We start from the raw sequence: 9,930 nt of genomic DNA, 5'->3' as shown, positions 1-9,930 counted from the left end.
GGCCTGGCCGTGGTCTTTGCGGTGAAACCCTTCCACCAGTATGTGTATGGCCGCCACTTCACTATCGTGACTGATCATAAGCCTCTGCTGGGACTTTTCCGAGAGGATAAGCCAATACCGCCCATTGCTTCCGCTCGGATCCAGCGCTGGGCTTTGTTGCTCGCTCCATACGAGTATTCTCTGGGGCATAAACCAGGGACCCAGATAACGAATACCGACGCACTGAGCCGATTGACTTTGTCGACCGGCCCCATGTCGACCCCCACAACCAGTGAGGTGGTTGCAACCCTAAATTTTATGGACACCTTGCCTGTCACGGCATCGCAGATCCGTGAGTGGACCCAGACGGAGCCAGTCCTGTCAAAGGTTCAGCACATAGTCCTGTATGGTGGGCAACATAGACAACTCCCTGGCAAGTTGCGCCATTTTCCTTCAAGCTGTCAGAATTTAGCGTGGATGACGGTATCCTCTTGTGGGGGACGCGTGTGATTGTCCCGGATAAAGGACAGGAGCTTGCACAATGGGCATCCGGGTGTGACCAAAATGAAAATGTTGGCCCAGAGTTATGTCTGGTGGCCAGGCCTGGTCACCGACATTGAGAAGGTGGCCCAAAACTGCTCCATTTGCCAGGAGCATCAGAAGCTTCTACCGGCCGCGCCCGTACATTACTGGGAATGGCCAGGGCGGCCTTGGGCGCGCTTGCATGCGGATTTCATCGGCCCTTATCAAGCATCCATGTTCCTTCTATTAATTGATGCCCAGTCTAAATGGTTAGAGGTGCATAAGATGGGAGGCACAACGTCCTGCGCAACAATCGAGAAGATGCGTTTGTCTTTCAGTACACATGGCCTCCCCGAGGTGCTGGTCACGAACAACGGCACTCAATTCACAAGTGAGGAGTTTGCGAGGTTCATGAAGATGAACGGCATACGCCATATCCGCACCGCTCCATATCACCCGGCTTCCAATGGGTTGGCGGAGCGCACAGTGCAGACATTCAAACAGGGCCTAAAGAAGCAGTCTTCCGGGTCTATGGACACGAGAGTGGCTCGCTTTTTTGTTTTCATACAGGACCACTCCACATGCGGTGACTGGGGTAGCTCCCACAGAACTCCTAATGGGCCGGAGACTTTGCACCCACCTTAGCATGGTTTTCCCGGACATTGACGCAAAAGTCCACCGCACTCAAGAACGGCAGGGACATGGTTTTTCTCAGCACGGCCAATTCGGCAGTTTGTGCCCGGTGACCTAGTGTTCATTCAAAATTTTGGTGGTGGTGCCCAGTGGGTCCCTGGCATTATCTTTCACCGAACAGGCCCTATCTCTTACCAGGTGCAAGCCCAGGGTCGTCTCCGGAGCAAACATGTAGTTCACGTTCGATCCAGAAGACCATTTCTTCAAAAGATTCCCCACCCCCCAGAGCTCACTTCTACAGCCACAGAGACCAGACACAGTGGAGAGTATTCCTCACAATCTTCCTCTGTGCTGCACTCAAAGCCTGCGCAGGTCGTTGCAGAACCGTGTGGAGTTAGGGATGCCGAGATGATGGAGGCAGCGGACTCCGACTCTGAGATGGAGACACAGGATGCCTCAGAGGCCTCGGTCCCATGGGCCGTGGATGTACAACTGTTACGCTGTTCATCACGGAAGCACCATTCTCCGTCTCGTTACACGCCTCCCGATCCAGCGCCTCATGCAAATGGTGTCCGGCCTGCGGCAAAACGAGTCCGATGCCTTCCTTCATCAGGGTCTTCGGTGGAATCCTTGAACTTTGGGGAGGGATGTTATAACCTGTCTGCTTACCACTGGCTGGGGACTAATGACAATCCTTAGGGAGTATGAGCTTCCCCAATGAGGTACCTACATAAATAGAGTTGGCCAGTATGGAACCAGCTAGAGAGGAGTGAACAGCAATGCAGTTACTGCTGCTGCTGTGTGTGTGTGTATATATATATATATATATATATATGTATGTTATTGTAAATAAATGTTATTTCTTTCTATTATACAACTTGTGCTGGATTCTTTGTGGCCCTCACAAAACCTTACTAATCTACTCTAGGTCCACTCGTGGTACCATGTTATAACGTGGTACCTTACTATTTAAAGTTTTCCACTCCTTGTACCATGTTATGTTTTCTATGTTTTCTATTCTGCTTTATCTGGATGGCTTGGATGCATAGTGTTGAATAAAGAACACAAAGCTTTGTTAACGAACAAAACTATTAATTTATTACACTACTAACTAAGATTCATTCACATTCGCAAAGTAGAAGGTTATTGTATAGAACTGTGCTATCTTTAACTTACAGAACTCTCAAGTATACAACTGCTCTCTATACCTGACTATCTTATACAGCTCCCTCCTAACTGTCAACTCCTAATCATCTAATCATCCCCTAATCCCAGCAGTCACCAGATATGTATGACTGTTTTGTGGTTCCCTCTAGTGGTAAAAAGCAGGATCATTAACTTGTTAACTCTTTACATCCCAGTCAACATACATATCATGACAGTCATAAAGAATTATTAATTCTTTGGAATCATTAATAGTTAATTTCTAGCCACCCTTCTGAATAGAATGGAAAGTTGGAACAGCATTTCAAAATTACTTTTAAATTCATTGATTTCCATATGGTCAAATGAACTACAACAGAGGACTGTAAAGGGGAAGCAATTCTTGATAGTCGTGTCTTCAGACTTTGGCTAGTTTATTTTGTGTATCAAAGGATATAAATTAATCGATCCAGGTCAAAACATGCCTGACACTGTATTTTACATTTTAAAAAAACACTATGATTGGATATAACTCCTATATGGATGTAATGAGGCTTGAAGTAATGTTATTATATTCATACCCGGTTTGATTTGGGGCTATGTTCTGATGCTGACTGGAGAGAAATTTTATTAATATTCTTAATAATGTGTTGCAGGATGTTTTGTCCATAGTCTATTTGTTCCATTAAGGACACAAAGACACAAAAATCTGATTGACCTACTCGAGTAAAAATATGTAGGAAAGTTCTGGTACTATGAATAGTCAGGATGTGAATTTTCAACTGGAGACACCTGGGCTGAACTCTGTTGGGAAGATGTCAGATTGCCTTCATTGTGTCATCAATTATAAAATGAAGTTAAGACTTTGGGAAAGATTTCATATGTCGCTGCATATGCTCTTTCAAGTGATATGACTTCTTTCTGCTAAGTAGGCCAAGTTAAGGTTATTTTCTCAGTGTTTAAAAATACATCTACTCGTCATAAGATTTCAAATGATAACAGTCCCTCAATTTTAAGGCATGTGGACCTAATTTTATTCCGTTTAGTGTAAGGTTACCAAATATTATCTGTTGTTTGCACCTCGCATACAAAGCTGCTCAAATACCAAGGGCTTAATAGTTTGAGGTTCAGGGGTAAACCTTTTAGGACTGAGGTGAGGAGAAATTCCTTCACCCAGAGAGTGGCGAATCTGTGCAGCTTCTTTTTCTCTTGGGATTTCCTGTCAGTCTGAAACCCTGCTCATCCAATTACATACCTCTTTGTTTCCAGAACGGGCTCTGTCCTAGAGCCAGTCTAGTGATCCATCACTAGGGTCTCACTATGTGAGTGTACCAGGCCACAAAGCCTAATATCGAATTCTCCAGTGTGCAAACTCTCAACAATGCCACCCAAGGCAATCTGAATCGGAGCCAACAATGACTTGCTGCCATTACAGAAAAGGGTTCCATTCACATTATTTCCTGAACTGCTGCAAATAGGTCTATACAAACCCCAGTTTGAGAACTGCTGTACCCGATTATCCTGACAAATTTGACATCAATATTTTCTCCCCATCTTCTGACAGGCTTATCAGGCTAATTTTAACGAAACCCACCATTGTTTCTAGGCTAATTGTACCCGGGTTCAATTCCCGGCTTGGGTCACTGTCCGTGTGGAATCTGCACGTTCTCCCTTTATCTGCGTGGGTTTCCTCCGGGTGCTCTGGTTTCCTCCCACAAGCCCCGAAAGACGTGCTGTTATCTGAATTCTCTCTCCGTGTACCCGAACAGGCGCCGGAATGTGGTGACTAGGGGCTTTTCACAGTAACTTCACTGCAGTGTTAATGTAATGCAACAAAAAAGATTATTATTATATTTTTCCACCATTGAACACGCTGGCAGAGGCTTGGGAGAATTCCCCCTAAAACAGTGTTCCAGTTACTGGTGGTGTCCCGACAGCCATAGATGAGGCAACATGCCAGCAATACTCCGGCGATTCCAGGCCATTAAATAGCAAAAGCACAGGAGGAAAAAGAACATGAAAAAACAGCAACTCTGCAGTCAGTGGGTAATGAAGGGTTGTGTCTTAAATAGTGCTCGTGTCCACCAAACCAATCCAACTCTATTGAGAGCAGGGGGCATCATACAGTGAAATATTGGTCTGAAATGTTGTTGAACCTGGAGGGTAACCTTTCAACTATAACCTTTCAGCTGAAGGAAATAAAGCATTCACATCACAAATCATATTAATGAGTTCACTATAGCAGTCAACTCTGGCAAAATTTCAGGCAAGTCCCTTCGGCAAGACATTGATGAACTTTACATTCCATCATGGAAAAATGCATAGAATTCATGGCATTATAATTTCGATGGAGTTCCATGATTTTTATTCGATGGAATAGGAGCCGTTTCACAAAAAATGTTTGAGAACCTCTGATCCAGCATGAATTTTAATAATCCTATTTACTGTAGAAAACTGAGCCAGCTAATGTACAATTTGTTCCCACTCATCAATATATGTTGCTCACTCTTTGACAGCATGACAAGCAAAACTTGATGACTTGTTGAAAGAAAAATGTGTCTGCTTCATAACAATTACAAAAGAGGTTATTTTAAATCTCAAGAAGTGCACAACAGTGTTCCTGTGTCAAAGTTTAGCACTACTTGAAGGAAGCTGGACCATGGAGTCCCCATTTCAAGCAGCAATGGGTATCAAGTTATGTTTTTTAAATTAAACCTTTTCCAATTTAGGGACAATTTAGCGCGGCCAATCCACCTCCTCTGAACATCTTTGGGTTGCGGGGGTGAGACCCACCCAGACACAGGGAGAATGTGCAAACTCCACACGGACAGTGATGCAGGGCTGTGATCGAACCTGGATCCTCGGTGCTGACCATTGTGCACCGTGCCGCCCAAGAGTATCAAGTTCTAAACCATTCAGAAATGTTGGTTGATGGATTAATAAGTAGAGGTGGTATGAATTTAAAATTAAATATTAAACAGAGGAAGTAACTTAAACCTAGAATATTTATTCAAACGTTGGACCGCAGACCGCAAATTTAAACTTGACCTAAATACATGAGGTTTCTCAGGTTGTTGTTTTTTGGAACTCTTTAATTTAGGGTAAATTAAGTGGGTTATGTGACCTGTTCCGAAGTCTGCCTATCATCCAAGTCTAGGTGACGTGACTTTTAAAGAATATAGGGAGGCCTTGGTTGATGCTGGAAAAAAGATATACAATATTACTCTTGGAGATAATATGGCAGTAACATCTGTGTTTACAGTGGTCAGACTGCTGGTCTCCTAAGTCACATGAAGATGTTGAGAATGTCGCTCTGTGAATAATTATGCATTAAACTGTCCATTTACTACCAAGATAAAAGAGAGTTGGGGTGTCAAGGGTAACTAACCAGCACCTCTACCTGGATACAAAGCCCATGTGATTCACATTGCCAAGGAAATGTGCTTTTAGAGGGGAAGGGTTTCTAAGATATATCTGAAACTCTCAGACGCAGGCAGTCCAGTGGAGAGCGCAGCTAGAGGCAGAAAGTGTCTGTAATTCACCACACAGGAATTCAATCAGTAGCTGGCGCTGGAATTGATAAGACGCTTGTGAGGATTTGAAACAAATCTGAAAGAATAGTTTAGCTTGCAGCAGAGAGAATTTTGTCAAGAAAAACCCTCATGTTCTGGGGTTAAACGTTACCAGGCAGGGAAAGAAAAAAACCTGAAGTAAGCCCTTAGGAGTTGGCAATCACTTTTGACTGGTCCTGGCAGAACCAAATGAGAGAGCTTAAAGTATAATTATGAAGTGGGATTTTTGCTAGTGTTAAAAGTAAAAGGAGAAAGTTCTGTTTGGATAAATAGGGTTTAGTCAATGTTGCTCCCAGATTTCTTGTTACAGTAAAACGCATGGTAGCAGTTGCTTCACAGCACCAGGGACCTTGGGTTCGATTCCTGGCTTGGGTCACTATCTGGGTGGAGTCTGCATGTTCTCCCCATGTCTGCGTGGGTTTCCTCCGGGTGCTCCGGTTTCCTTCCACACATCTCAAAAGACATGCTTGTCAGATGAATTGGACATTCTGAATTCTCCCTCAGTTTACCCAAACAGGCACCGGAGTGTGGCAACTAGGTAACTTCATTGCAGCGTTAACATAAGCCTACGGGCTTTAAAACGTTTGAAACTGAAATCTCACCATGTCATCCTTACAGCTATCAATGGGAAGCTTAACTTTATACTACCACTGGGCAGTCACGGCCGAGAGAGTGAGGGGATTGGTAAGGGAACCTAACATGGAATGGGTGTATATGGAGGAGTCCTCCTGCACTGGAATCCCCCTCTGAGCCCTCACCACGACAACCCTCCCATCCCCGCCGGCAAAACACTAAACCAGCCCAGTGGTATTAGCAACACTAAGAACCTGGAACCAGATGAGACAGCACTTTGGTTTAACCGAAATGTCTACCATGACCCCCATCTGCAGCAACCATAGGTTTCCACCAGCCATGCTAGATGCCACCTTAAAGAGGTGGAGACAGGACGGGGGAACGCAAGTGGTTAGGGATTTTTACACAGGGGACAGACTTGCAACCTTAGAAGAGCTGACGAAGAGACAGAAATGACCAAACAGGAACTCTGACATTTACAAGTCAAAAACTCCCTCCGCAAGGAGACGAGGTACCCCAAGGAGACGAAGTACCCTTGAGACACAATGTTGGAGGAGTTACTGGACGTGACAGAATGGAAAAAGGAAACTGCAGAGACATATACTTTTGACTTTTAGAAGGGACTTGTTCTCTACTGGAAGGAACAAGGTAGAAATGGGAGGAAGAATCAGGGAATAAAATAGGGTGGGACTCTGGAGCGAAGCACTAAGTAGTGCTCGGGCCAACTCTACCTCTTGCTGTGCAAGGCTAAGCCTCATGCAGCTTAAAGTGGTGCAGAGAGCACACCTGACAAGAACTCGAATGAGCAAGTTTTTCTGGAAGACAAATGTGAACGGTGCCAGGGAGGCCCGGTCAACCACGCCCACATGTTCTGTGCATGCTCCAGGCTTGTCGGGTTTTGGAGAGCCTTCTTCGAGGCGATGTCCAAGGTTGTGGGGCTGAGGGTGGAGCCCTGCCAGTCTTCAGGGTATTGGACTGGCAGATCTATCGGAATTTCTCCATCTGGAGAACATCAAATACACGATCCGAGGGATGGAAGGTGGCTTCCGCAAGCGTGAGGACCATACATCAGCCTGTTCCAAGACCTGTTTGAAGCCAAAGATGGATAGAGAGGAGGGGGGGGGGGGGGGGGGGGGGGGGGAGAGAGAGAGAAGAGGACGCATGGGAACCATGACGGCCACAGAAAGCAGACAGGAATGAGGGGGGGGGGGGGTAGGGGGAGACCCCCAAGGAAACACCAAGGGGAAACCCAGGAATAGACTGACACGGGGACCAGAGGGCCCCTCACAAAGCTTTGAGTAAAACAACCACCAAAATAAATCATCTATGTTGAAGGGAAGGGCCCAGGTTAGGACCCGGAGATGGTAGAAAAGGGGAGGGGGGGAGAAACAAAGCGGGTGGAGAGTGGGTGCCTAGAGGAACGTGTAAATAATAACTGTTTTATTCATCTCTTGTACAATGTAAAAATGCAAACGTTAATAAAAATATTTATTAAAAAAAGGCTTGAAGCGACCCAATATAGGGGTGTGCTCACTTGGGGAGGGGCGATGCCCCAATGCCGGCGAGAACGGATGGATGTGGAGCCGGCTCACCCTCAAACCTGCATCATGCGGACTATTAGTGATGGGGGGTGGGGGGAAATTGCCTCTCCAGGGTCGAGGGCAGGAGGGTGGGGGTCGCAATGTCCATGAATGGGGTGTGTAGGAGACCCTCAGCCCCACTTTGAGATCCTTATCTCTGAAGAGCCGGTCTTGCCAGCAGTTTTAGTTCCCCACTGCAGAAAAAAATTCTAAGTGAGGCGTTTTCCAGTGAAAAGCTCCCCAAGTTCCAAAATAATTACTAAGTGTGGGTGGTACCCGTCTTGCTTGTACCCAGACACCCGGAAGGAATCACCCTGTCACACACGTCCAAAATGACACCTACTTGTAATTCTTTTGGGAGAATCGCGCCCTCTATGTCCTTTTCCCTCTTATGTTTGATTAGCTTCCTTTAAACGCATCGATACGATTTGATTCGCACTACCTGCGGTAGCAAATTCCACAATCTCACCATTCTGGGCAAAAGTTTCTTCTGAATTTCTTAGCAACTATCTGAGACTGATGACCTCTATCTAGTTATACCTTTCCCCAGAGGTGGAAATATTTTCTCTCCAGCTTTACTTCATGAATCACTTATTTTGTCTTCCAGTTATTGATGTGGCTGGCGAATCAAGTTACATTTCTGATTTCAGTTGCTCTGCAACATTTTCCTTTTCAGCTGCACAAACCATTAAACAAATCTAATCGCAGGCCAGCAAATCAATGGCGAACAGTATTTAACAAGTATAGATGAATACATGACCCCAAAAGTATTTCAAAACTGAAACCGGAGCTTTAATATTTGAGAATAACTCAACTTTGCAATCACGACAGAGACAAACAAATCCTCTCACCGCGTGAAGTAACACACGCTAGGATGATCAACTTTCTTCTATGAGGTACTTTATTTCTTCAGCCAGAGGGTGGTGAATCTGTGGAACTCTTTGCCACAGAAGGCTGTGGAGGCCAAATCACTAAGTGTCTTTTAGACAGAGGTAGATTCTTGATTAATAAGGGGATCAGGGGTTATGGGGAGAAGGCAGGAGAATGGGAATGAGAAAAATATCAGCCAAGATTGAATGGCGAAGCTGTCATGATAGGCCGAGTGGCCTAATTCTGCTCCGATGTCTTATGGTCTTTCAAAAATGTCTCTTCTTGCACTGTCAAAATTGTACCATGTAGCATATGTCGATTTTCCTCATTCTTTACACCAAAACTCATCACTCAATTTTTTTGCATTGAATTTTGTCTGCCATGTGCCCATTTATTCCACCAGCCTGTAAACACCCTCGATTATTATATCTTCTAATATACTATTACCCTTTTGAAATCTATTACCACCTTCGTCATTGTTTATTGCACCTCCAGGTTTCATGCCATCTGCAAATTTCAAAGTCAGTAATACATATCCAAACCAATGGTGGTCCTAATAAAGCTTGGGGAAATCCGCAAAATACCTCCCTCCTGTTTGAAATGCAGCGTTCACCACAAATTTTTTTTCTTAGCAAATTTCATATCTGAACACAACTGCCATTTTTATCCCATGGGCTTCAATTTTGCTAATAAGCCTAATGAGGTACTTTATCAAACACCTTTTCAAAGATATATACGAGTTAACGGCACTGCTCTCACTGACTCTTCATGTTGCCTCATCAAAAACTCAGTCTAGTCAGTCAAATCTGGTTTATCCTTAATAAACCCCGCTGGTTCTCCTTTATTAGTCCATGCTTATCTACTAAGTGGCTGTTAATTTTTTTTCCGTGTTTTTTTCTAGATACTTCCCCACCGCGAACATTAAAATGGCTGACTTGTAATTAATTGCATGTTTTCAGTTCTCTCTTCTTTTGAACAAGGGTGTAAAATTTGCAATCGTAGCTTTTTGGCATCAGCCCTGTTTCTAAGACGCTTTCAGAGATTGTGGACAGCACAGT

This window comes from Scyliorhinus canicula, chromosome 11, assembly GCF_902713615.1.
Source record: "Scyliorhinus canicula chromosome 11, sScyCan1.1, whole genome shotgun sequence".
NCBI classification, from domain to species: domain Eukaryota; kingdom Metazoa; phylum Chordata; class Chondrichthyes; order Carcharhiniformes; family Scyliorhinidae; genus Scyliorhinus; species Scyliorhinus canicula.
The sequence above is the reverse complement of the archived record's forward strand: the minus strand, read 5'-3'. Positions refer to the sequence as shown.